At 50.7% G+C, this 19963-nt stretch overlaps 59 non-coding genes across 59 annotated transcripts; all 59 read left to right on the top strand.

Moving 5' to 3' along the window:
• The first annotated feature begins 127 nt into the window (after positions 1 to 127).
• On the top strand, positions 128 to 246 carry LOC145083386 (5S ribosomal RNA). The gene has a single exon (XR_013697862.1). It is a non-coding gene; the product is annotated as a 5S ribosomal RNA (ribosomal RNA).
• Positions 247 to 463: 217 nt separating this feature from the next.
• LOC145083741 (5S ribosomal RNA) lies at positions 464 to 582 on the top strand. Its single transcript, XR_013698203.1, has one exon. It is a non-coding gene; the product is annotated as a 5S ribosomal RNA (ribosomal RNA).
• A 218-nt stretch (positions 583 to 800) lies between these two features.
• Positions 801 to 919, top strand: LOC145083633 (5S ribosomal RNA). The gene has a single exon (XR_013698102.1). It is a non-coding gene; the product is annotated as a 5S ribosomal RNA (ribosomal RNA).
• Positions 920 to 1138: 219 nt separating this feature from the next.
• On the top strand, positions 1139 to 1257 carry LOC145081735 (5S ribosomal RNA). The gene has a single exon (XR_013696277.1). It is a non-coding gene; the product is annotated as a 5S ribosomal RNA (ribosomal RNA).
• A 219-nt stretch (positions 1258 to 1476) lies between these two features.
• LOC145083634 (5S ribosomal RNA) lies at positions 1477 to 1595 on the top strand. Its single transcript, XR_013698103.1, has one exon. It is a non-coding gene; the product is annotated as a 5S ribosomal RNA (ribosomal RNA).
• Positions 1596 to 1814: 219 nt separating this feature from the next.
• Positions 1815 to 1933, top strand: LOC145085245 (5S ribosomal RNA). The gene has a single exon (XR_013699654.1). It is a non-coding gene; the product is annotated as a 5S ribosomal RNA (ribosomal RNA).
• A 218-nt stretch (positions 1934 to 2151) lies between these two features.
• Positions 2152 to 2270, top strand: LOC145083742 (5S ribosomal RNA). The gene has a single exon (XR_013698204.1). It is a non-coding gene; the product is annotated as a 5S ribosomal RNA (ribosomal RNA).
• Positions 2271 to 2488: 218 nt separating this feature from the next.
• LOC145083635 (5S ribosomal RNA) lies at positions 2489 to 2607 on the top strand. The gene has a single exon (XR_013698104.1). It is a non-coding gene; the product is annotated as a 5S ribosomal RNA (ribosomal RNA).
• A 219-nt stretch (positions 2608 to 2826) lies between these two features.
• Positions 2827 to 2945, top strand: LOC145081736 (5S ribosomal RNA). Its single transcript, XR_013696278.1, has one exon. It is a non-coding gene; the product is annotated as a 5S ribosomal RNA (ribosomal RNA).
• Positions 2946 to 3162: 217 nt separating this feature from the next.
• Positions 3163 to 3281, top strand: LOC145081737 (5S ribosomal RNA). The gene has a single exon (XR_013696279.1). It is a non-coding gene; the product is annotated as a 5S ribosomal RNA (ribosomal RNA).
• Positions 3282 to 3499: 218 nt separating this feature from the next.
• On the top strand, positions 3500 to 3618 carry LOC145081739 (5S ribosomal RNA). The gene has a single exon (XR_013696281.1). It is a non-coding gene; the product is annotated as a 5S ribosomal RNA (ribosomal RNA).
• Positions 3619 to 3835: 217 nt separating this feature from the next.
• Positions 3836 to 3954, top strand: LOC145081740 (5S ribosomal RNA). The gene has a single exon (XR_013696282.1). It is a non-coding gene; the product is annotated as a 5S ribosomal RNA (ribosomal RNA).
• A 216-nt stretch (positions 3955 to 4170) lies between these two features.
• LOC145084962 (5S ribosomal RNA) lies at positions 4171 to 4289 on the top strand. The gene has a single exon (XR_013699383.1). It is a non-coding gene; the product is annotated as a 5S ribosomal RNA (ribosomal RNA).
• A 218-nt stretch (positions 4290 to 4507) lies between these two features.
• On the top strand, positions 4508 to 4626 carry LOC145085246 (5S ribosomal RNA). The gene has a single exon (XR_013699655.1). It is a non-coding gene; the product is annotated as a 5S ribosomal RNA (ribosomal RNA).
• A 217-nt stretch (positions 4627 to 4843) lies between these two features.
• On the top strand, positions 4844 to 4962 carry LOC145081741 (5S ribosomal RNA). Its single transcript, XR_013696283.1, has one exon. It is a non-coding gene; the product is annotated as a 5S ribosomal RNA (ribosomal RNA).
• A 218-nt stretch (positions 4963 to 5180) lies between these two features.
• Positions 5181 to 5299, top strand: LOC145081742 (5S ribosomal RNA). Its single transcript, XR_013696284.1, has one exon. It is a non-coding gene; the product is annotated as a 5S ribosomal RNA (ribosomal RNA).
• A 218-nt stretch (positions 5300 to 5517) lies between these two features.
• On the top strand, positions 5518 to 5636 carry LOC145083678 (5S ribosomal RNA). Its single transcript, XR_013698144.1, has one exon. It is a non-coding gene; the product is annotated as a 5S ribosomal RNA (ribosomal RNA).
• A 218-nt stretch (positions 5637 to 5854) lies between these two features.
• Positions 5855 to 5973, top strand: LOC145081743 (5S ribosomal RNA). The gene has a single exon (XR_013696285.1). It is a non-coding gene; the product is annotated as a 5S ribosomal RNA (ribosomal RNA).
• Positions 5974 to 6190: 217 nt separating this feature from the next.
• Positions 6191 to 6309, top strand: LOC145083215 (5S ribosomal RNA). Its single transcript, XR_013697696.1, has one exon. It is a non-coding gene; the product is annotated as a 5S ribosomal RNA (ribosomal RNA).
• A 217-nt stretch (positions 6310 to 6526) lies between these two features.
• LOC145081744 (5S ribosomal RNA) lies at positions 6527 to 6645 on the top strand. Its single transcript, XR_013696286.1, has one exon. It is a non-coding gene; the product is annotated as a 5S ribosomal RNA (ribosomal RNA).
• A 218-nt stretch (positions 6646 to 6863) lies between these two features.
• On the top strand, positions 6864 to 6982 carry LOC145081745 (5S ribosomal RNA). Its single transcript, XR_013696287.1, has one exon. It is a non-coding gene; the product is annotated as a 5S ribosomal RNA (ribosomal RNA).
• Positions 6983 to 7200: 218 nt separating this feature from the next.
• LOC145081746 (5S ribosomal RNA) lies at positions 7201 to 7319 on the top strand. Its single transcript, XR_013696288.1, has one exon. It is a non-coding gene; the product is annotated as a 5S ribosomal RNA (ribosomal RNA).
• A 218-nt stretch (positions 7320 to 7537) lies between these two features.
• On the top strand, positions 7538 to 7656 carry LOC145081747 (5S ribosomal RNA). Its single transcript, XR_013696289.1, has one exon. It is a non-coding gene; the product is annotated as a 5S ribosomal RNA (ribosomal RNA).
• A 217-nt stretch (positions 7657 to 7873) lies between these two features.
• LOC145085247 (5S ribosomal RNA) lies at positions 7874 to 7992 on the top strand. Its single transcript, XR_013699656.1, has one exon. It is a non-coding gene; the product is annotated as a 5S ribosomal RNA (ribosomal RNA).
• Positions 7993 to 8209: 217 nt separating this feature from the next.
• On the top strand, positions 8210 to 8328 carry LOC145081748 (5S ribosomal RNA). The gene has a single exon (XR_013696290.1). It is a non-coding gene; the product is annotated as a 5S ribosomal RNA (ribosomal RNA).
• Positions 8329 to 8546: 218 nt separating this feature from the next.
• LOC145081750 (5S ribosomal RNA) lies at positions 8547 to 8665 on the top strand. The gene has a single exon (XR_013696292.1). It is a non-coding gene; the product is annotated as a 5S ribosomal RNA (ribosomal RNA).
• Positions 8666 to 8883: 218 nt separating this feature from the next.
• Positions 8884 to 9002, top strand: LOC145082834 (5S ribosomal RNA). Its single transcript, XR_013697337.1, has one exon. It is a non-coding gene; the product is annotated as a 5S ribosomal RNA (ribosomal RNA).
• Positions 9003 to 9220: 218 nt separating this feature from the next.
• LOC145081751 (5S ribosomal RNA) lies at positions 9221 to 9339 on the top strand. The gene has a single exon (XR_013696293.1). It is a non-coding gene; the product is annotated as a 5S ribosomal RNA (ribosomal RNA).
• Positions 9340 to 9557: 218 nt separating this feature from the next.
• On the top strand, positions 9558 to 9676 carry LOC145081752 (5S ribosomal RNA). Its single transcript, XR_013696294.1, has one exon. It is a non-coding gene; the product is annotated as a 5S ribosomal RNA (ribosomal RNA).
• Positions 9677 to 9895: 219 nt separating this feature from the next.
• Positions 9896 to 10014, top strand: LOC145081753 (5S ribosomal RNA). Its single transcript, XR_013696295.1, has one exon. It is a non-coding gene; the product is annotated as a 5S ribosomal RNA (ribosomal RNA).
• A 218-nt stretch (positions 10015 to 10232) lies between these two features.
• On the top strand, positions 10233 to 10351 carry LOC145083934 (5S ribosomal RNA). The gene has a single exon (XR_013698395.1). It is a non-coding gene; the product is annotated as a 5S ribosomal RNA (ribosomal RNA).
• Positions 10352 to 10568: 217 nt separating this feature from the next.
• LOC145081754 (5S ribosomal RNA) lies at positions 10569 to 10687 on the top strand. Its single transcript, XR_013696296.1, has one exon. It is a non-coding gene; the product is annotated as a 5S ribosomal RNA (ribosomal RNA).
• A 218-nt stretch (positions 10688 to 10905) lies between these two features.
• Positions 10906 to 11024, top strand: LOC145081756 (5S ribosomal RNA). Its single transcript, XR_013696298.1, has one exon. It is a non-coding gene; the product is annotated as a 5S ribosomal RNA (ribosomal RNA).
• A 218-nt stretch (positions 11025 to 11242) lies between these two features.
• LOC145081757 (5S ribosomal RNA) lies at positions 11243 to 11361 on the top strand. Its single transcript, XR_013696299.1, has one exon. It is a non-coding gene; the product is annotated as a 5S ribosomal RNA (ribosomal RNA).
• Positions 11362 to 11579: 218 nt separating this feature from the next.
• On the top strand, positions 11580 to 11698 carry LOC145081758 (5S ribosomal RNA). The gene has a single exon (XR_013696300.1). It is a non-coding gene; the product is annotated as a 5S ribosomal RNA (ribosomal RNA).
• A 218-nt stretch (positions 11699 to 11916) lies between these two features.
• Positions 11917 to 12035, top strand: LOC145081759 (5S ribosomal RNA). Its single transcript, XR_013696301.1, has one exon. It is a non-coding gene; the product is annotated as a 5S ribosomal RNA (ribosomal RNA).
• Positions 12036 to 12253: 218 nt separating this feature from the next.
• On the top strand, positions 12254 to 12372 carry LOC145081760 (5S ribosomal RNA). Its single transcript, XR_013696302.1, has one exon. It is a non-coding gene; the product is annotated as a 5S ribosomal RNA (ribosomal RNA).
• A 218-nt stretch (positions 12373 to 12590) lies between these two features.
• On the top strand, positions 12591 to 12709 carry LOC145081762 (5S ribosomal RNA). The gene has a single exon (XR_013696304.1). It is a non-coding gene; the product is annotated as a 5S ribosomal RNA (ribosomal RNA).
• Positions 12710 to 12928: 219 nt separating this feature from the next.
• On the top strand, positions 12929 to 13047 carry LOC145081763 (5S ribosomal RNA). Its single transcript, XR_013696305.1, has one exon. It is a non-coding gene; the product is annotated as a 5S ribosomal RNA (ribosomal RNA).
• A 218-nt stretch (positions 13048 to 13265) lies between these two features.
• On the top strand, positions 13266 to 13384 carry LOC145081764 (5S ribosomal RNA). The gene has a single exon (XR_013696306.1). It is a non-coding gene; the product is annotated as a 5S ribosomal RNA (ribosomal RNA).
• Positions 13385 to 13602: 218 nt separating this feature from the next.
• LOC145081765 (5S ribosomal RNA) lies at positions 13603 to 13721 on the top strand. The gene has a single exon (XR_013696307.1). It is a non-coding gene; the product is annotated as a 5S ribosomal RNA (ribosomal RNA).
• A 218-nt stretch (positions 13722 to 13939) lies between these two features.
• Positions 13940 to 14058, top strand: LOC145081766 (5S ribosomal RNA). Its single transcript, XR_013696308.1, has one exon. It is a non-coding gene; the product is annotated as a 5S ribosomal RNA (ribosomal RNA).
• A 218-nt stretch (positions 14059 to 14276) lies between these two features.
• Positions 14277 to 14395, top strand: LOC145081767 (5S ribosomal RNA). The gene has a single exon (XR_013696309.1). It is a non-coding gene; the product is annotated as a 5S ribosomal RNA (ribosomal RNA).
• A 218-nt stretch (positions 14396 to 14613) lies between these two features.
• LOC145081768 (5S ribosomal RNA) lies at positions 14614 to 14732 on the top strand. Its single transcript, XR_013696310.1, has one exon. It is a non-coding gene; the product is annotated as a 5S ribosomal RNA (ribosomal RNA).
• Positions 14733 to 14950: 218 nt separating this feature from the next.
• Positions 14951 to 15069, top strand: LOC145081769 (5S ribosomal RNA). Its single transcript, XR_013696311.1, has one exon. It is a non-coding gene; the product is annotated as a 5S ribosomal RNA (ribosomal RNA).
• A 218-nt stretch (positions 15070 to 15287) lies between these two features.
• Positions 15288 to 15406, top strand: LOC145081770 (5S ribosomal RNA). The gene has a single exon (XR_013696312.1). It is a non-coding gene; the product is annotated as a 5S ribosomal RNA (ribosomal RNA).
• Positions 15407 to 15625: 219 nt separating this feature from the next.
• Positions 15626 to 15744, top strand: LOC145081771 (5S ribosomal RNA). Its single transcript, XR_013696313.1, has one exon. It is a non-coding gene; the product is annotated as a 5S ribosomal RNA (ribosomal RNA).
• Positions 15745 to 15962: 218 nt separating this feature from the next.
• On the top strand, positions 15963 to 16081 carry LOC145081773 (5S ribosomal RNA). Its single transcript, XR_013696315.1, has one exon. It is a non-coding gene; the product is annotated as a 5S ribosomal RNA (ribosomal RNA).
• Positions 16082 to 16299: 218 nt separating this feature from the next.
• On the top strand, positions 16300 to 16418 carry LOC145081774 (5S ribosomal RNA). The gene has a single exon (XR_013696316.1). It is a non-coding gene; the product is annotated as a 5S ribosomal RNA (ribosomal RNA).
• Positions 16419 to 16636: 218 nt separating this feature from the next.
• Positions 16637 to 16755, top strand: LOC145081775 (5S ribosomal RNA). Its single transcript, XR_013696317.1, has one exon. It is a non-coding gene; the product is annotated as a 5S ribosomal RNA (ribosomal RNA).
• A 219-nt stretch (positions 16756 to 16974) lies between these two features.
• Positions 16975 to 17093, top strand: LOC145081776 (5S ribosomal RNA). The gene has a single exon (XR_013696318.1). It is a non-coding gene; the product is annotated as a 5S ribosomal RNA (ribosomal RNA).
• Positions 17094 to 17311: 218 nt separating this feature from the next.
• LOC145084703 (5S ribosomal RNA) lies at positions 17312 to 17430 on the top strand. Its single transcript, XR_013699135.1, has one exon. It is a non-coding gene; the product is annotated as a 5S ribosomal RNA (ribosomal RNA).
• A 218-nt stretch (positions 17431 to 17648) lies between these two features.
• On the top strand, positions 17649 to 17767 carry LOC145081777 (5S ribosomal RNA). Its single transcript, XR_013696319.1, has one exon. It is a non-coding gene; the product is annotated as a 5S ribosomal RNA (ribosomal RNA).
• A 218-nt stretch (positions 17768 to 17985) lies between these two features.
• LOC145081778 (5S ribosomal RNA) lies at positions 17986 to 18104 on the top strand. The gene has a single exon (XR_013696320.1). It is a non-coding gene; the product is annotated as a 5S ribosomal RNA (ribosomal RNA).
• Positions 18105 to 18322: 218 nt separating this feature from the next.
• LOC145081779 (5S ribosomal RNA) lies at positions 18323 to 18441 on the top strand. Its single transcript, XR_013696321.1, has one exon. It is a non-coding gene; the product is annotated as a 5S ribosomal RNA (ribosomal RNA).
• Positions 18442 to 18659: 218 nt separating this feature from the next.
• LOC145081780 (5S ribosomal RNA) lies at positions 18660 to 18778 on the top strand. The gene has a single exon (XR_013696322.1). It is a non-coding gene; the product is annotated as a 5S ribosomal RNA (ribosomal RNA).
• Positions 18779 to 18995: 217 nt separating this feature from the next.
• On the top strand, positions 18996 to 19114 carry LOC145081781 (5S ribosomal RNA). Its single transcript, XR_013696323.1, has one exon. It is a non-coding gene; the product is annotated as a 5S ribosomal RNA (ribosomal RNA).
• A 218-nt stretch (positions 19115 to 19332) lies between these two features.
• On the top strand, positions 19333 to 19451 carry LOC145081782 (5S ribosomal RNA). Its single transcript, XR_013696324.1, has one exon. It is a non-coding gene; the product is annotated as a 5S ribosomal RNA (ribosomal RNA).
• A 218-nt stretch (positions 19452 to 19669) lies between these two features.
• LOC145081784 (5S ribosomal RNA) lies at positions 19670 to 19788 on the top strand. The gene has a single exon (XR_013696326.1). It is a non-coding gene; the product is annotated as a 5S ribosomal RNA (ribosomal RNA).
• The last annotated feature ends 175 nt before the right edge of the window (positions 19789 to 19963 follow it).

The following is a 19963-nucleotide window of genomic DNA, read 5'->3' on the forward strand; positions in this document are numbered from 1 at the left end:
TCGTTGATTGTTTCCGCGTTTCCCGAACGGAGCCGATCCCTCACGTGGGTCCCACGCCTCGCGTACGAAAGCAAACGACGTTCTGCGTCTTGTAAGACATAAAAACAATAAGCATGGATAGTATTTCGGGTGCGATCATACCAGCACTAATGCACCGGATCCCATCAGAACTCCGCAGTTAAGCGTGCTTGGGCGAGAGTAGTACTAGGATGGGTGACCCCCTAGGAAGTCCTCGTGTTGCACCCCCTTTTTCGTTGCCCGTTTGCGTTTTTTTAGGTTTTAGGTGCGTTTTTTTTTCTTTCTTGCTATGTCTATGCTCGGGCGGCATCCGGTTCATCGTTGATTGTTTCCGCGTTTCCCGAACGGAGCCGATCCCTCACGTGGGTCCCACGCCTCGCGTACGAAAGCAAACGACGTTCTGCGTCTTGTAAGACATAAAAACAATAAGCATGGATAGTATTTCGGGTGCGATCATACCAGCACTAATGCACCGGATCCCATCAGAACTCCGCAGTTAAGCGTGCTTGGGCGAGCGTAGTACTAGGATGGGTGACCCCCTGGGAAGTCCTCGTGTTGCACCCCCTTTTTCGTTGCCCGTTTGCGTTTTTTTAGGTTTTAGGTGCGTTTTTTTTTTCTTTCTTGCTATGTCTATGCTCGGGCGGCATCCGGTTCATCGTTGATTGTTTCCGCGTTTCCCGAACGGAGTCGATCCCTCACGTGGGTCCCACGCCTCGCGTACGAAAGCAAACGACGTTCTGCGTCTTGTAAGACATAAAAACAATAAGCATGGATAGTATTTCGGGTGCGATCATACCAGCACTAATGCACCGGATCCCATCAGAACTCTGCAGTTAAGCGTGCTTGGGCGAGAGTAGTACTAGGATGGGTGACCCCCTGGGAAGTCCTCGTGTTGCACCCCCTTTTTCGTTGCCCGTTTGCGTTTTTTTAGGTTTTAGGTGCGTTTTTTTTTTTCTTTCTTGCTATGTCGATGCTCGGGCGGCATCCGGTTCATCGTTGATTGTTTCCGCGTTTCCCGAACGGAGCCGATCCCTCACGTGGGTCCCACGCCTCGCGTACGAAAGCAAACGACGTTCTGCGTCTTGTAAGACATAAAAACAATAAGCATGGATAGTATTTCGGGTGCGATCATACCAGCACTAATGCACCGGATCCCATCAGAACTCCGCAGTTAAGCGTGCTTGGGCGAGAGTAGTACTAGGATGGGTGACCCCCTGGGAAGTCCTCGTGTTGCACCCCCTTTTTCGTTGCCCGCTTGCGTTTTTTTAGGTTTTAGGTGCGTTTTTTTTTTTCTTTCTTGCTATGTCTATGCTCGGGCGGCATCCGGTTCATCGTTGATTGTTTCCGCGTTTCCCGAACGGAGCCGATCCCTCACGTGGGTCCCACGCCTCGCGTACGAAAGCAAACGACGTTCTGCGTCTTGTAAGACATAAAAACAATAAGCATGGATAGTATTTCGGGTGCGATCATACCAGCACTAATGCACCGGATCCCATCAGAACTCTGCAGTTAAGCGTGCTTGGGCGAGAGTAGTACTAGGATGGGTGACCCCCTGGGAAGTCCTCGTGTTGCACCCCCTTTTTCGTTGCCCGTTTGCGTTTTTTTAGGTTTTAGGTGCGTTTTTTTTTTTCTTTCTTGCTATGTCTATGCTCGGGCGGCATCCGGTTCATCGTTGATTGTTTCCGCGTTTCCCGAACGGAGCCGATCCCTCACGTGGGTCCCACGCCTCGCGTTCGAAAGCAAACGACGTTCTGCGTCTTGTAAGACATAAAAACAATAAGCATGGATAGTATTTCGGGTGCGATCATACCAGCACTAATGCACCGGATCCCATCACAACTCCGCAGTTAAGCGTGCTTGGGCGAGAGTAGTACTAGGATGGGTGACCCCCTGGGAAGTCCTCGTGTTGCACCCCCTTTTTCGTTGCCCGTTTGCGTTTTTTTAGGTTTTAGGTGCGTTTTTTTTTTCTTTCTTGCTATGTCTATGCTCGGGCGGCATCCGGTTCATCGTTGATTGTTTCCGCGTTTCCCGAACGGAGCCGATCCCTCACGTGGGTCCCACGCCTCGCGTACGAAAGCAAACGACGTTCTGCGTCTTGTAAGACATAAAAACAATAAGCATGGATAGTATTTCGGGTGCGATCATACCAGCACTAATGCACCGGATCCCATCAGAACTCCGCAGTTAAGCGTGCTTGGGCGAGCGTAGTACTAGGATGGGTGACCCCCTGGGAAGTCCTCGTGTTGCACCCCCTTTTTCGTTGCCCGTTTGCGTTTTTTTAGGTTTTAGGTGCGTTTTTTTTTTCTTTCTTGCTATGTCTATGCTCGGGCGGCATCCGGTTCATCGTTGATTGTTTCCGCGTTTCCCGAACGGAGTCGATCCCTCACGTGGGTCCCACGCCTCGCGTACGAAAGCAAACGACGTTCTGCGTCTTGTAAGACATAAAAACAATAAGCATGGATAGTATTTCGGGTGCGATCATACCAGCACTAATGCACCGGATCCCATCAGAACTCTGCAGTTAAGCGTGCTTGGGCGAGAGTAGTACTAGGATGGGTGACCCCCTGGGAAGTCCTCGTGTTGCACCCCCTTTTTCGTTGCCCGTTTGCGTTTTTTTAGGTTTTAGGTGCGTTTTTTTTTTTCTTTCTTGCTATGTCGATGCTCGGGCGGCATCCGGTTCATCGTTGATTGTTTCCGCGTTTCCCGAACGGAGCCGATCCCTCACGTGGGTCCCACGCCTCGCGTACGAAAGCAAACGACGTTCTGCGTCTTGTAAGACATAAAAACAATAAGCATGGATAGTATTTTGGGTGCGATCATACCAGCACTAATGCACCGGATCCCATCAGAACTCCGCAGTTAAGCGTGCTTGGGCGAGAGTAGTACTAGGATGGGTGACCCCCTGGGAAGTCCTCGTGTTGCACCCCCTTTTTCGTTGCCCGTTTGCGTTTTTTTAGGTTTTAGGTGCGTTTTTTTTTCTTTCTTGCTATGTCTATGCTCGGGCGGCATCCGGTTCATCGTTGATTGTTTCCGCGTTTCCCGAACGGAGCCGATCCCTCACGTGGGTCCCACGCCTCGCGTACGAAAGCAAACGACGTTCTGCGTCTTGTAAGACATAAAAACAATAAGCATGGATAGTATTTCGGGTGCGATCATACCAGCACTAATGCACCGGATCCCATCAGAACTCCGCAGTTAAGCGTGCTTGGGCGAGAGTAGTACTAGGATGGGTGACCCCCTGGGAAGTCCTCGTGTTGCACCCCCTTTTTCGTTGCCCGTTTGCGTTTTTTTAGGTTTTAGGTGCGTTTTTTTTTTCTTTCTTGCTATGTCTATGCTCGGGCGGCATCCGGTTCATCGTTGATTGTTTCCGCGTTTCCCGAACGGAGCCGATCCCTCACGTGGGTCCCACGCCTCGCGTTCGAAAGCAAACGACGTTCTGCGTCTTGTAAGACATAAAAACAATAAGCATGGATAGTATTTCGGGTGCGATCATACCAGCACTAATGCACCGGATCCCATCAGAACTCCGCAGTTAAGCGTGCTTGGGCGAGAGTAGTACTAGGATGGGTGACCCCCTGGGAAGTCCTCGTGTTGCACCCCCTTTTTCGTTGCCCGTTTGCGTTTTTTTAGGTTTTAGGTGCGTTTTTTTTTCTTTCTTGCTATGTCTATGCTCGGGCGGCATCCGGTTCATCGTTGATTGTTTCCGCGTTTCCCGAACGGAGCCGATCCCTCACGTGGGTCCCACGCCTCGCGTACGAAAGCAAACGACGTTCTGCGTCTTGTAAGACATAAAAACAATAAGCATGGATAGTATTTCGGGTGCGATCATACCAGCACTAATGCACCGGATCCCATCAGAACTCCGCAGTTAAGCGTGCTTGGGCGAGAGTAGTACTAGGATGGGTGACCCCCTGGGAAGTCCTCGTGTTGCACCCCCTTTTTCGTTGCCCGTTTGCGTTTTTTTAGGTTTTAGGTGCGTTTTTTTTCTTTCTTGCTATGTCTATGCTCGGGCGGCATCCGGTTCATCGTTGATTGTTTCCGCGTTTCCCGAACGGAGCCGATCCCTCACGTGGGTCCCACGCCTCGCGTACGAAAGCAAACGACGTTCTGCGTCTTGTAAGACATAAAAACAATAAGCATGGATAGTATTTCGGGTGCGATCATACCAGCACTAATGCACCGGATCCCATCAGAACTCCGCAGTTAAGCGTGCTTGGGCGAGAGTAGTACTAGGATGCGTGACCCCCTGGGAAGTCCTCGTGTTGCACCCCCTTTTTCGTTGCCCGTTTGCGTTTTTTTAGGTTTTAGGTGCGTTTTTTTTTTCTTTCTTGCTATGTCTATGCTCGGGCGGCATCCGGTTCATCGTTGATTGTTTCCGCGTTTCCCGAACGGAGCCGATCCCTCACGTGGGTCCCACGCCTCGCGTTCGAAAGCAAACGACGTTCTGCGTCTTGTAAGACATAAAAACAATAAGCATGGATAGTATTTCGGGTGCGATCATACCAGCACTAATGCACCGGATCCCATCACAACTCCGCAGTTAAGCGTGCTTGGGCGAGAGTAGTACTAGGATGGGTGACCCCCTGGGAAGTCCTCGTGTTGCACCCCCTTTTTCGTTGCCCGTTTGCGTTTTTTTAGGTTTTAGGTGCGTTTTTTTTTCTTTCTTGCTATGTCTATGCTCGGGCGGCATCCGGTTCATCGTTGATTGTTTCCGCGTTTCCCGAACGGAGCCGATCCCTCACGTGGGTCCCACGCCTCGCGTTCGAAAGCAAACGACGTTCTGCGTCTTGTAAGACATAAAAACAATAAGCATGGATAGTATTTCGGGTGCGATCATACCAGCACTAATGCACCGGATCCCATCAGAACTCCGCAGTTAAGCGTGCTTGGGCGAGAGTAGTACTAGGATGGGTGACCCCCTGGGAAGTCCTCGTGTTGCACCCCCTTTTTCGTTGCCCGTTTGCGTTTTTTTAGGTTTTAGGTGCGTTTTTTTTTTCTTTCTTGCTATGTCTATGCTCGGGCGGCATCCGGTTCATCGTTGATTGTTTCCGCGTTTCCCGAACGGAGCCGATCCCTCACGTGGGTCCCACGCCTCGCGTACGAAAGCAAACGACGTTCTGCGTCTTGTAAGACATAAAAACAATAAGCATGGATAGTATTTCGGGTGCGATCATACCAGCACTAATGCACCGGATCCCATCAGAACTCCGCAGTTAAGCGTGCTTGGGCGAGAGTAGTACTAGGATGGGTGACCCCCTGGGAAGTCCTCGTGTTGCACCCCGTTTTTCGTTGCCCGTTTGCGTTTTTTTAGGTTTTAGGTGCGTTTTTTTTTTCTTTCTTGCTATGTCTATGCTCGGACGGCATCCGGTTCATCGTTGATTGTTTCCGCGTTTCCCGAACGGAGCCGATCCCTCACGTGGGTCCCACGCCTCGCGTTCGAAAGCAAACGACGTTCTGCGTCTTGTAAGACATAAAAACAATAAGCATGGATAGTATTTCGGGTGCGATCATATCAGCACTAATGCACCGGATCCCATCAGAACTCCGCAGTTAAGCGTGCTTGGGCGAGAGTAGTACTAGGATGGGTGACCCCCTGGGAAGTCCTCGTGTTGCACCCCCTTTTTCGTTGCCCGTTTGCGTTTTTTTAGGTTTTAGGTGCGTTTTTTTTTTCTTTCTTGCTATGTCTATGCTCGGGCGGCATCCGGTTCATCGTTGATTGTTTCCGCGTTTCCCGAACGGAGCCGATCCCTCACGTGGGTCCCACGCCTCGCGTACGAAAGCAAACGACGTTCTGCGTCTTGTAAGACATAAAAACAATAAGCATGGATAGTATTTCGGGTGCGATCATACCAGCACTAATGCACCGGATCCCATCAGAACTCCGCAGTTAAGCGTGCTTGGGCGAGAGTAGTACTAGGATGGGTGACCCCCTGGGAAGTCCTCGTGTTGCACCCCCTTTTTCGTTGCCTGTTTGCGTTTTTTTAGGTTTTAGGTGCGTTTTTTTTTCTTTTTTGCTATGTCTATGCTCGGGCGGCATCCGGTTCATCGTTGATTGTTTCCGCGTTTCCCGAACGGAGCCGATCCCTCACGTGGGTCCCACGTCTCGCGTTCGAAAGCAAACGACGTTCTGCGTCTTGTAAGACATAAAAACAATAAGCATGGATAGTATTTCGGGTGCGATCATACCAGCACTAATGCACCGGATCCCATCAGAACTCCGCAGTTAAGTGTGCTTGGGCGAGAGTAGTACTAGGATGGGTGACCCCCTGGGAAGTCCTCGTGTTGCACCCCCTTTTTCGTTGCCCGTTTGCGTTTTTTTAGGTTTTAGGTGCGTTTTTTTTTCTTTCTTGCTATGTCTATGCTCGGGCGGCATCCGGTTCATCGTTGATTGTTTCCGCGTTTCCCGAACGGAGCCGATCCCTCACGTGGGTCCCACGCCTCGCGTACGAAAGCAAACGACGTTCTGCGTCTTGTAAGACATAAAAACAATAAGCATGGATAGTATTTTGGGTGCGATCATACCAGCACTAATGCACCGGATCCCATCAGAACTCCGCAGTTAAGCGTGCTTGGGCGAGAGTAGTACTAGGATGGGTGACCCCCTGGGAAGTCCTCGTGTTGCACCCCCTTTTTCGTTGCCCGTTTGCGTTTTTTTAGGTTTTAGGTGCGTTTTTTTTTTCTTTCTTGCTATGTCTATGCTCGGGCGGCATCCGGTTCATCGTTGATTGTTTCCGCGTTTCCCGAACGGAGCCGATCCCTCACGTGGGTCCCACGCCTCGCGTTCGAAAGCAAACGACGTTCTGCGTCTTGTAAGACATAAAAACAATAAGCATGGATAGTATTTCGGGTGCGATCATACCAGCACTAATGCACCGGATCCCATCAGAACTCCGCAGTTAAGCGTGCTTGGGCGAGAGTAGTACTAGGATGGGTGACCCCCTGGGAAGTCCTCGTGTTGCACCCCCTTTTTCGTTGCCCGTTTGCGTTTTTTTAGGTTTTAGGTGCGTTTTTTTTTTCTTTCTTGCTATGTCTATGCTCGGGCGGCATCCGGTTCATCGTTGATTGTTTCCGCGTTTCCCGAACGGAGCCGATCCCTCACGTGGGTCCCACGCCTCGCGTACGAAAGCAAACGACGTTCTGCGTCTTGTAAGACATAAAAACAATAAGCATGGATAGTATTTCGGGTGCGATCATACCAGCACTAATGCACCGGATCCCATCAGAACTCCGCAGTTAAGCGTGCTTGGGCGAGAGTAGTACTAGGATGGGTGACCCCCTGGGAAGTCCTCGTGTTGCACCCCCTTTTTCGTTGCCCGTTTGCGTTTTTTTAGGTTTTAGGTGCGTTTTTTTTTTCTTTCTTGCTATGTCTATGCTCGGGCGGCATCCGGTTCATCGTTGATTGTTTCCGCGTTTCCCGAACGGAGCCGATCCCTCACGTGGGTCCCACGCCTCGCGTACGAAAGCAAACGACGTTCTGCGTCTTGTAAGACATAAAAACAATAAGCATGGATAGTATTTCGGGTGCGATCATACCAGCACTAATGCACCGGATCCCATCAGAACTCCGCAGTTAAGCGTGCTTGGGCGAGAGTAGTACTAGGATGGGTGACCCCCTGGGAAGTCCTCGTGTTGCACCCCCTTTTTCGTTGCCCGTTTGCGTTTTTTTAGGTTTTAGGTGCGTTTTTTTTTCTTTCTTGCTATGTCTATGCTCGGGCGGCATCCGGTTCATCGTTGATTGTTTCCGCGTTTCCCGAACGGAGCCGATCCCTCACGTGGGTCCCACGCCTCGCGTTCGAAAGCAAACGACGTTCTGCGTCTTGTAAGACATAAAAACAATAAGCATGGATAGTATTTCGGGTGCGATCATACCAGCACTAATGCACCGGATCCCATCACAACTCCGCAGTTAAGCGTGCTTGGGCGAGAGTAGTACTAGGATGGGTGACCCCCTGGGAAGTCCTCGTGTTGCACCCCCTTTTTCGTTGCCCGTTTGCGTTTTTTTAGGTTTTAGGTGCGTTTTTTTTTCTTTCTTGCTATGTCTATGCTCGGGCGGCATCCGGTTCATCGTTGATTGTTTCCGCGTTTCCCGAACGGAGCCGATCCCTCACGTGGGTCCCACGCCTCGCGTTCGAAAGCAAACGACGTTCTGCGTCTTGTAAGACATAAAAACAATAAGCATGGATAGTATTTCGGGTGCGATCATACCAGCACTAATGCACCGGATCCCATCAGAACTCCGCAGTTAAGCGTGCTTGGGCGAGAGTAGTACTAGGATGGGTGACCCCCTGGGAAGTCCTCGTGTTGCACCCCCTTTTTCGTTGCCCGTTTGCGTTTTTTTAGGTTTTAGGTGCGTTTTTTTTTTCTTTCTTGCTATGTCTATGCTCGGGCGGCATCCGGTTCATCGTTGATTGTTTCCGCGTTTCCCGAACGGAGCCGATCCCTCACGTGGGTCCCACGCCTCGCGTACGAAAGCAAACGACGTTCTGCGTCTTGTAAGACATAAAAACAATAAGCATGGATAGTATTTCGGGTGCGATCATACCAGCACTAATGCACCGGATCCCATCAGAACTCCGCAGTTAAGCGTGCTTGGGCGAGAGTAGTACTAGGATGGGTGACCCCCTGGGAAGTCCTCGTGTTGCACCCCCTTTTTCGTTGCCCGTTTGCGTTTTTTTAGGTTTTAGGTGCGTTTTTTTTTTCTTTCTTGCTATGTCTATGCTCGGGCGGCATCCGGTTCATCGTTGATTGTTTCCGCGTTTCCCGAACGGAGCCGATCCCTCACGTGGGTCCCACGCCTCGCGTACGAAAGCAAACGACGTTCTGCGTCTTGTAAGACATAAAAACAATAAGCATGGATAGTATTTCGGGTGCGATCATACCGGCACTAATGCACCGGATCCCATCAGAACTCCGCAGTTAAGCGTGCTTGGGCGAGAGTAGTACTAGGATGGGTGACCCCCTGGGAAGTCCTCGTGTTGCACCCCCTTTTTCGTTGCCCGTTTGCGTTTTTTTAGGTTTTAGGTGCGTTTTTTTTTTCTTTCTTGCTATGTCTATGCTCGGGCGGCATCCGGTTCATCGTTGATTGTTTCCGCGTTTCCCGAACGGAGCCGATCCCTCACGTGGGTCCCACGCCTCGCGTACGAAAGCAAACGACGTTCTGCGTCTTGTAAGACATAAAAACAATAAGCATGGATAGTATTTCGGGTGCGATCATACCAGCACTAATGCACCGGATCCCATCAGAACTCCGCAGTTAAGCGTGCTTGGGCGAGAGTAGTACTAGGATGGGTGACCCCCTGGGAAGTCCTCGTGTTGCACCCCCTTTTTCGTTGCCCGTTTGCGTTTTTTTAGGTTTTAGGTGCGTTTTTTTTTTCTTTCTTGCTATGTCTATGCTCGGGCGGCATCCGGTTCATCGTTGATTGTTTCCGCGTTTCCCGAACGGAGCCGATCCCTCACGTGGGTCCCACGCCTCGCGTTCGAAAGCAAACGACGTTCTGCGTCTTGTAAGACATAAAAACAATAAGCATGGATAGTATTTCGGGTGCGATCATACCAGCACTAATGCACCGGATCCCATCAGAACTCCGCAGTTAAGCGTGCTTGGGCGAGAGTAGTACTAGGATGGGTGACCCCCTGGGAAGTCCTCGTGTTGCACCCCCTTTTTCGTTGCCCGTTTGCGTTTTTTTAGGTTTTAGGTGCGTTTTTTTTTTTCTTTCTTGCTATGTCTATGCTCGGGCGGCATCCGGTTCATCGTTGATTGTTTCCGCGTTTCCCGAACGGAGCCGATCCCTCACGTGGGTCCCACGCCTCGCGTACGAAAGCAAACGACGTTCTGCGTCTTGTAAGACATAAAAACAATAAGCATGGATAGTATTTCGGGTGCGATCATACCAGCACTAATGCACCGGATCCCATCAGAACTCCGCAGTTAAGCGTGCTTGGGCGAGAGTAGTACTAGGATGGGTGACCCCCTGGGAAGTCCTCGTGTTGCACCCCCTTTTTCGTTGCCCGTTTGCGTTTTTTTAGGTTTTAGGTGCGTTTTTTTTTTCTTTCTTGCTATGTCTATGCTCGGGCGGCATCCGGTTCATCGTTGATTGTTTCCGCGTTTCCCGAACGGAGCCGATCCCTCACGTGGGTCCCACGCCTCGCGTACGAAAGCAAACGACGTTCTGCGTCTTGTAAGACATAAAAACAATAAGCATGGATAGTATTTCGGGTGCGATCATACCAGCACTAATGCACCGGATCCCATCAGAACTCCGCAGTTAAGCGTGCTTGGGCGAGAGTAGTACTAGGATGGGTGACCCCCTGGGAAGTCCTCGTGTTGCACCACCTTTTTCGTTGCCCGTTTGCGTTTTTTTAGGTTTTAGGTGCGTTTTTTTTTCTTTCTTGCTATGTCTATGCTCGGGCGGCATCCGGTTCATCGTTGATTGTTTCCGCGTTTCCCGAACGGAGCCGATCCCTCACGTGGGTCCCACGCCTCGCGTACGAAAGCAAACGACGTTCTGCGTCTTGTAAGACATAAAAACAATAAGCATGGATAGTATTTCGGGTGCGATCATACCAGCACTAATGCACCGGATCCCATCAGAACTCCGCAGTTAAGCGTGCTTGGGCGAGAGTAGTACTAGGATGGGTGACCCCCTGGGAAGTCCTCGTGTTGCACCCCCTTTTTCGTTGCCCGTTTGCGTTTTTTTAGGTTTTAGGTGCGTTTTTTTTTTCTTTCTTGCTATGTCTATGCTCGGGCGGCATCCGGTTCATCGTTGATTGTTTCCGCGTTTCCCGAACGGAGCCGATCCCTCACGTGGGTCCCACGCCTCGCGTACGAAAGCAAACGACGTTCTGCGTCTTGTAAGACATAAAAACAATAAGCATGGATAGTATTTCGGGTGCGATCATACCAGCACTAATGCACCGGATCCCATCAGAACTCCGCAGTTAAGCGTGCTTGGGCGAGAGTAGTACTAGGATGGGTGACCCCCTGGGAAGTCCTCGTGTTGCACCCCCTTTTTCGTTGCCCGTTTGCGTTTTTTTAGGTTTTAGGTGCGTTTTTTTTTTCTTTCTTGCTATGTCTATGCTCGGACGGCATCCGGTTCATCGTTGATTGTTTCCGCGTTTCCCGAACGGAGCCGATCCCTCACGTGGGTCCCACGCCTCGCGTTCGAAAGCAAACGACGTTCTGCGTCTTGTAAGACATAAAAACAATAAGCATGGATAGTATTTCGGGTGCGATCATACCAGCACTAATGCACCGGATCCCATCAGAACTCCGCAGTTAAGCGTGCTTGGGCGAGAGTAGTACTAGGATGGGTGACCCCCTGGGAAGTCCTCGTGTTGCACCCCCTTTTTCGTTGCCCGTTTGCGTTTTTTTAGGTTTTAGGTGCGTTTTTTTTTTCTTTCTTGCTATGTCTATGCTCGGGCGGCATCCGGTTCATCGTTGATTGTTTCCGCGTTTCCCGAACGGAGCCGATCCCTCACGTGGGTCCCACGCCTCGCGTACGAAAGCAAACGACGTTCTGCGTCTTGTAAGACATAAAAACAATAAGCATGGATAGTATTTCGGGTGCGATCATACCAGCACTAATGCACCGGATCCCATCAGAACTCCGCAGTTAAGCGTGCTTGGGCGAGAGTAGTACTAGGATGGGTGACCCCCTGGGAAGTCCTCGTGTTGCACCCCCTTTTTCGTTGCCCGTTTGCGTTTTTTTAGGTTTTAGGTGCGTTTTTTTTTTCTTTCTTGCTATGTCTATGCTCGGGCGGCATCCGGTTCATCGTTGATTGTTTCCGCGTTTCCCGAACGGAGCCGATCCCTCACGTGGGTCCCACGCCTCGCGTACGAAAGCAAACGACGTTCTGCGTCTTGTAAGACATAAAAACAATAAGCATGGATAGTATTTCGGGTGCGATCATACCAGCACTAATGCACCGGATCCCATCAGAACTCCGCAGTTAAGCGTGCTTGGGCGAGAGTAGTACTAGGATGGGTGACCCCCTGGGAAGTCCTCGTGTTGCACCCCCTTTTTCGTTGCCCGTTTGCGTTTTTTTAGGTTTTAGGTGCGTTTTTTTTTTCTTTCTTGCTATGTCTATGCTCGGGCGGCATCCGGTTCATCGTTGATTGTTTCCGCGTTTCCCGAACGGAGCCGATCCCTCACGTGGGTCCCACGCCTCGCGTACGAAAGCAAACGACGTTCTGCGTCTTGTAAGACATAAAAACAATAAGCATGGATAGTATTTCGGGTGCGATCATACCAGCACTAATGCACCGGATCCCATCAGAACTCCGCAGTTAAGCGTGCTTGGGCGAGAGTAGTACTAGGATGGGTGACCCCCTGGGAAGTCCTCGTGTTGCACCCCCTTTTTCGTTGCCCGTTTGCGTTTTTTTAGGTTTTAGGTGCGTTTTTTTTTTCTTTCTTGCTATGTCTATGCTCGGGCGGCATCCGGTTCATCGTTGATTGTTTCCGCGTTTCCCGAACGGAGCCGATCCCTCACGTGGGTCCCACGCCTCGCGTTCGAAAGCAAACGACGTTCTGCGTCTTGTAAGACATAAAAACAATAAGCATGGATAGTATTTCGGGTGCGATCATACCAGCACTAATGCACCGGATCCCATCAGAACTCCGCAGTTAAGCGTGCTTGGGCGAGAGTAGTACTAGGATGGGTGACCCCCTGGGAAGTCCTCGTGTTGCACCCCCTTTTTCGTTGCCCGTTTGCGTTTTTTTAGGTTTTAGGTGCGTTTTTTTTTTTCTTTCTTGCTATGTCTATGCTCGGGCGGCATCCGGTTCATCGTTGATTGTTTCCGCGTTTCCCGAACGGAGCCGATCCCTCACGTGGGTCCCACGCCTCGCGTACGAAAGCAAACGACGTTCTGCGTCTTGTAAGACATAAAAACAATAAGCATGGATAGTATTTCGGGTGCGATCATACCAGCACTAATGCACCGGATCCCATCAGAACTCCGCAGTTAAGCGTGCTTGGGCGAGAGTAGTACTAGGATGGGTGACCCCCTGGGAAGTCCTCGTGTTGCACCCCCTTTTTCGTTGCCCGTTTGCGTTTTTTTAGGTTTTAGGTGCGTTTTTTTTTTCTTTCTTGCTATGTCTATGCTCGGGCGGCATCCGGTTCATCGTTGATTGTTTCCGCGTTTCCCGAACGGAGCCGATCCCTCACGTGGGTCCCACGCCTCGCGTACGAAAGCAAACGACGTTCTGCGTCTTGTAAGACATAAAAACAATAAGCATGGATAGTATTTCGGGTGCGATCATACCAGCACTAATGCACCGGATCCCATCAGAACTCCGCAGTTAAGCGTGCTTGGGCGAGAGTAGTACTAGGATGGGTGACCCCCTGGGAAGTCCTCGTGTTGCACCCCCTTTTTCGTTGCCCGTTTGCGTTTTTTTAGGTTTTAGGTGCGTTTTTTTTTTCTTTCTTGCTATGTCTATGCTCGGGCGGCATCCGGTTCATCGTTGATTGTTTCCGCGTTTCCCGAACGGAGCCGATCCCTCACGTGGGTCCCACGCCTCGCGTTCGTAAGCAAACGACGTTCTGCGTCTTGTAAGACATAAAAACAATAAGCATGGATAGTATTTCGGGTGCGATCATACCAGCACTAATGCACCGGATCCCATCAGAACTCCGCAGTTAAGCGTGCTTGGGCGAGAGTAGTACTAGGATGGGTGACCCCCTGGGAAGTCCTCGTGTTGCACCCCCTTTTACGTTGCCCGTTTGCGTTTTTTTAGGTTTTAGGTGCGTTTTTTTTTTCTTTCTTGCTATGTCTATGCTCGGGCGGCATCCGGTTCATCGTTGATTGTTTCCGCGTTTCCCGAACGGAGCCGATCCCTCACGTGGGTCCCACGCCTCGCGTACGAAAGCAAACGACGTTCTGCGTCTTGTAAGACATAAAAACAATAAGCATGGATAGTATTTCGGGTGCGATCATACCAGCACTAATGCACCGGATCCCATCAGAACTCCGCAGTTAAGCGTGCTTGGGCGAGAGTAGTACTAGGATGGGTGACCCCCTGGGAAGTCCTCGTGTTGCACCCCCTTTTTCGTTGCCCGTTTGCGTTTTTTTAGGTTTTAGGTGCGTTTTTTTTTTCTTTCTTGCTATGTCTATGCTCGGGCGGCATCCGGTTCATCGTTGATTGTTTCCGCGTTTCCCGAACGGAGCCGATCCCTCACGTGGGTCCCACGCCTCGCGTACGAAAGCAAACGACGTTCTGCGTCTTGTAAGACATAAAAACAATAAGCATGGATAGTATTTCGGGTGCGATCATACCAGCACTAATGCACCGGATCCCATCAGAACTCCGCAGTTAAGCGTGCTTGGGCGAGAGTAGTACTAGGATGGGTGACCCCCTGGGAAGTCCTCGTGTTGCACCCCCTTTTTCGTTGCCCGTTTGCGTTTTTTTAGGTTTTAGGTGCGTTTTTTTTTTCTTTCTTGCTATGTCTATGCTCGGGCGGCATCCGGTTCATCGTTGATTGTTTCCGCGTTTCCCGAACGGAGCCGATCCCTCACGTGGGTCCCACGCCTCGCGTACGAAAGCAAACGACGTTCTGCGTCTTGTAAGACATAAAAACAATAAGCATGGATAGTATTTCGGGTGCGATCATACCAGCACTAATGCACCGGATCCCATCAGAACTCCGCAGTTAAGCGTGCTTGGGCGAGAGTAGTACTAGGATGGGTGACCCCCTGGGAAGTCCTCGTGTTGCACCCCCTTTTTCGTTGCCCGTTTGCGTTTTTTTAGGTTTTAGGTGCGTTTTTTTTTTCTTTCTTGCTATGTCTATGCTCGGGCGGCATCCGGTTCATCGTTGATTGTTTCCGCGTTTCCCGAACGGAGCCGATCCCTCACGTGGGTCCCACGCCTCGCGTACGAAAGCAAACGACGTTCTGCGTCTTGTAAGACATAAAAACAATAAGCATGGATAGTATTTCGGGTGCGATCATACCAGCACTAATGCACCGGATCCCATCAGAACTCCGCAGTTAAGCGTGCTTGGGCGAGAGTAGTACTAGGATGGGTGACCCCCTGGGAAGTCCTCGTGTTGCACCCCCTTTTTCGTTGCCCGTTTGCGTTTTTTTAGGTTTTAGGTGCGTTTTTTTTTTCTTTCTTGCTATGTCTATGCTCGGGCGGCATCCGGTTCATCGTTGATTGTTTCCGCGTTTCCCGAACGGAGCCGATCCCTCACGTGGGTCCCACGCCTCGCGTTCGAAAGCAAACGACGTTCTGCGTCTTGTAAGACATAAAAACAATAAGCATGGATAGTATTTCGGGTGCGATCATACCAGCACTAATGCACCGGATCCCATCAGAACTCCGCAGTTAAGCGTGCTTGGGCGAGAGTAGTACTAGGATGGGTGACCCCCTGGGAAGTCCTCGTGTTGCACCCCCTTTTTCGTTGCCCGTTTGCGTTTTTTTAGGTTTTAGGTGCGTTTTTTTTTTTCTTTCTTGCTATGTCTATGCTCGGGCGGCATCCGGTTCATCGTTGATTGTTTCCGCGTTTCCCGAACGGAGCCGATCCCTCACGTGGGTCCCACGCCTCGCGTACGAAAGCAAACGACGTTCTGCGTCTTGTAAGACATAAAAACAATAAGCATGGATAGTATTTCGGGTGCGATCATACCAGCACTAATGCACCGGATCCCATCAGAACTCCGCAGTTAAGCGTGCTTGGGCGAGAGTAGTACTAGGATGGGTGACCCCCTGGGAAGTCCTCGTGTTGCACCCCCTTTTTCGTTGCCCGTTTGCGTTTTTTTAGGTTTTAGGTGCGTTTTTTTTTTCTTTCTTGCTATGTCTATGCTCGGGCGGCATCCGGTTCATCGTTGATTGTTTCCGCGTTTCCCGAACGGAGCCGATCCCTCACGTGGGTCCCACGCCTCGCGTACGAAAGCAAACGACGTTCTGCGTCTTGTAAGACATAAAAACAATAAGCATGGATAGTATTTCGGGTGCGATCATACCAGCACTAATGCACCGGATCCCATCAGAACTCCGCAGTTAAGCGTGCTTGGGCGAGAGTAGTACTAGGATGGGTGACCCCCTGGGAAGTCCTCGTGTTGCACCCCCTTTTTCGTTGCCCGTTTGCGTTTTTTTAGGTTTTAGGTGCGTTTTTTTTTTCTTTCTTGCTATGTCTATGCTCGGGCGGCATCCGGTTCATCGTTGATTGTTTCCGCGTTTCCCGAACGGAGCCGATCCCTCACGTGGGTCCCACGCCTCGCGTTCGTAAGCAAACGACGTTCTGCGTCTTGTAAGACATAAAAACAATAAGCATGGATAGTATTTCGGGTGCGATCATACCAGCACTAATGCACCGGATCCCATCAGAACTCCGCAGTTAAGCGTGCTTGGGCGAGAGTAGTACTAGGATGGGTGACCCCCTGGGAAGTCCTCGTGTTGCACCCCCTTTTACGTTGCCCGTTTGCGTTTTTTTAGGTTTTAGGTGCGTTTTTTTTTTCTTTCTTGCTATGTCTATGCTCGGGCGGCATCCGGTTCATCGTTGATTGTTTCCGCGTTTCCCGAACGGAGCCGATCCCTCACGTGGGTCCCACGCCTCGCGTACGAAAGCAAACGACGTTCTGCGTCTTGTAAGACATAAAAACAATAAGCATGGATAGTATTTCGGGTGCGATCATACCAGCACTAATGCACCGGATCCCATCAGAACTCCGCAGTTAAGCGTGCTTGGGCGAGAGTAGTACTAGGATGGGTGACCCCCTGGGAAGTCCTCGTGTTGCACCCCCTTTTTCGTTGCCCGTTTGCGTTTTTTTAGGTTTTAGGTGCGTTTTTTTTTTTCTTTCTTGCTATGTCTATGCTCGGGCGGCATCCGGTTCATCGTTGATTGTTTCCGCGTTTCCCGAACGGAGCCGATCCCTCACGTGGGTCCCACGCCTCGCGTACGAAAGCAAACGACGTTCTGCGTCTTGTAAGACATAAAAACAATAAGCATGGATAGTATTTCGGGTGCGATCATACCAGCACTAATGCACCGGATCCCATCAGAACTCCGCAGTTAAGCGTGCTTGGGCGAGAGTAGTACTAGGATGGGTGACCCCCTGGGAAGTCCTCGTGTTGCACCCCCTTTTTCGTTGCCCGTTTGCGTTTTTTTAGGTTTTAGGTGCGTTTTTTTTTTCTTTCTTGCTATGTCTATGCTCGGGCGGCATCCGGTTCATCGTTGATTGTTTCCGCGTTTCCCGAACGGAGCCGATCCCTCACGTGGGTCCCACGCCTCGCGTACGAAAGCAAACGACGTTCTGCGTCTTGTAAGACATAAAAACAATAAGCATGGATAGTATTTCGGGTGCGATCATACCAGCACTAATGCACCGGATCCCATCAGAACTCCGCATTTAAGCGTGCTTGGGCGAGAGTAGTACTAGGATGGGTGACCCCCTGGGAAGTCCTCGTGTTGCACCCCCTTTTTCGTTGCCCGTTTGCGTTTTTTTAGGTTTTAGGTGCGTTTTTTTTTTCTTTCTTGCTATGTCTATGCTCGGGCGGCATCCGGTTCATCGTTGATTGTTTCCGCGTTTCCCGAACGGAGCCGATCCCTCACGTGGGTCCCACGCCTCGCGTTCGTAAGCAAACGACGTTCTGCGTCTTGTAAGACATAAAAACAATAAGCATGGATAGTATTTCGGGTGCGATCATACCAGCACTAATGCACCGGATCCCATCAGAACTCCGCAGTTAAGCGTGCTTGGGCGAGAGTAGTACTAGGATGGGTGACCCCCTGGGAAGTCCTCGTGTTGCACCCCCTTTTACGTTGCCCGTTTGCGTTTTTTTAGGTTTTAGGTGCGTTTTTTTTTTCTTTCTTGCTATGTCTATGCTCGGGCGGCATCCGGTTCATCGTTGATTGTTTCCGCGTTTCCCGAACGGAGCCGATCCCTCACGTGGGTCCCACGCCTCGCGTACGAAAGCAAACGACGTTCTGCGTCTTGTAAGACATAAAAACAATAAGCATGGATAGTATTTCGGGTGCGATCATACCAGCACTAATGCACCGGATCCCATCAGAACTCCGCAGTTAAGCGTGCTTGGGCGAGAGTAGTACTAGGATGGGTGACCCCCTGGGAAGTCCTCGTGTTGCACCCCCTTTTTCGTTGCCCGTTTGCGTTTTTTTAGGTTTTAGGTGCGTTTTTTTTTTCTTTCTTGCTATGTCTATGCTCGGGCGGCATCCGGTTCATCGTTGATTGTTTCCGCGTTTCCCGAACGGAGCCGATCCCTCACGTGGGTCCCACGCCTCGCGTACGAAAGCAAACGACGTTCTGCGTCTTGTAAGACATAAAAACAATAAGCATGGATAGTATTTCGGGTGCGATCATACCAGCACTAATGCACCGGATCCCATCAGAACTCCGCAGTTAAGCGTGCTTGGGCGAGAGTAGTACTAGGATGGGTGACCCCCTGGGAAGTCCTCGTGTTGCACCCCCTTTTTCGTTGCCCGTTTGCGTTTTTTTAGGTTTTAGGTGCGTTTTTTTTTTCTTTCTTGCTATGTCTATGCTCGGGCGGCATCCGGTTCATCGTTGATTGTTTCCGCGTTTCCCGAACGGAGCCGATCCCTCACGTGGGTCCCACGCCTCGCGTACGAAAGCAAACGACGTTCTGCGTCTTGTAAGACATAAAAACAATAAGCATGGATAGTATTTCGGGTGCGATCATACCAGCACTAATGCACCGGATCCCATCAGAACTCCGCAGTTAAGCGTGCTTGGGCGAGAGTAGTACTAGGATGGGTGACCCCCTGGGAAGTCCTCGTGTTGCACCCCCTTTTTCGTTGCCCGTTTGCGTTTTTTTAGGTTTTAGGTGCGTTTTTTTTTCTTTCTTGCTATGTCTATGCTCGGGCGGCATCCGGTTCATCGTTGATTGTTTCCGCGTTTCCCGAACGGAGCCGATCCCTCACGTGGGTCCCACGCCTCGCGTACGAAAGCAAACGACGTTCTGCGTCTTGTAAGACATAAAAACAATAAGCATGGATAGTATTTCGGGTGCGATCATACCAGCACTAATGCACCGGATCCCATCAGAACTCCGCAGTTAAGCGTGCTTGGGCGAGAGTAGTACTAGGATGGGTGACCCCCTGGGAAGTCCTCGTGTTGCACCCCATTTTTCGTTGCCCGTTTGCGTTTTTTTAGGTTTTAGGTGCGTTTTTTTTTTCTTTCTTGCTATGTCTATGCTCGGGCGGCATCCGGTTCATCGTTGATTGTTTCCGCGTTTCCTGAACGGAGCCGATCCCTCACGTGGGTCCCACGCCTCGCGTACGAAAGCAAACGACGTTCTGCGTCTTGTAAGACATAAAAACAATAAGCATGGATAGTATTTCGGGTGCGATCATACCAGCACTAATGCACCGGATCCCATCAGAACTCCGCAGTTAAGCGTGCTTGGGCGAGAGTAGTACTAGGATGGGTGACCCCCTGGGAAGTCCTCGTGTTGCACCCCCTTTTTCGTTGCCCGTTTGCGTTTTTTTAGGTTTTAGGTGCGTTTTTTTTTTCTTTCTTGCTATGTCTATGCTCGGGCGGCATCCGGTTCATCGTTGATTGTTTCCGCGTTTCCCGAACGGATCCGATCCCTCACGTGGGTCCCACGCCTCGCGTTCGAAAGCAAACGACGTTCTGCGTCTTGTAAGACATAAAAACAATAAGCATGGATAATATTTCGGGTGCGATCATACCAGCACTAATGCACCGGATCCCATCAGAACTCCGCAGTTAAGCGTGCTTGGGCGAGAGTAGTACTAGGATGGGTGACCCCCTGGGAAGTCCTCGTGTTGCACCCCCTTTTTCGTTGCCCGTTTGCGTTTTTTTAGGTTTTAGGTGCGTTTTTTTTTTCTTTCTTGCTATGTCTATGCTCGGGCGGCATCCGGTTCATCGTTGATTGTTTCCGCGTTTCCCGAACGGATCCGATCCCTCACGTGGGTCCCACGCCTCGCGTTCGAAAGCAAACGACGTTCT

Source organism: Lactuca serriola, chromosome 1, assembly GCF_051521515.1.
Source record: "Lactuca serriola cultivar US96UC23 chromosome 1, Lser_US96UC23_V15, whole genome shotgun sequence".
Classification (NCBI taxonomy): Eukaryota; Viridiplantae; Streptophyta; class Magnoliopsida; order Asterales; family Asteraceae; genus Lactuca; species Lactuca serriola.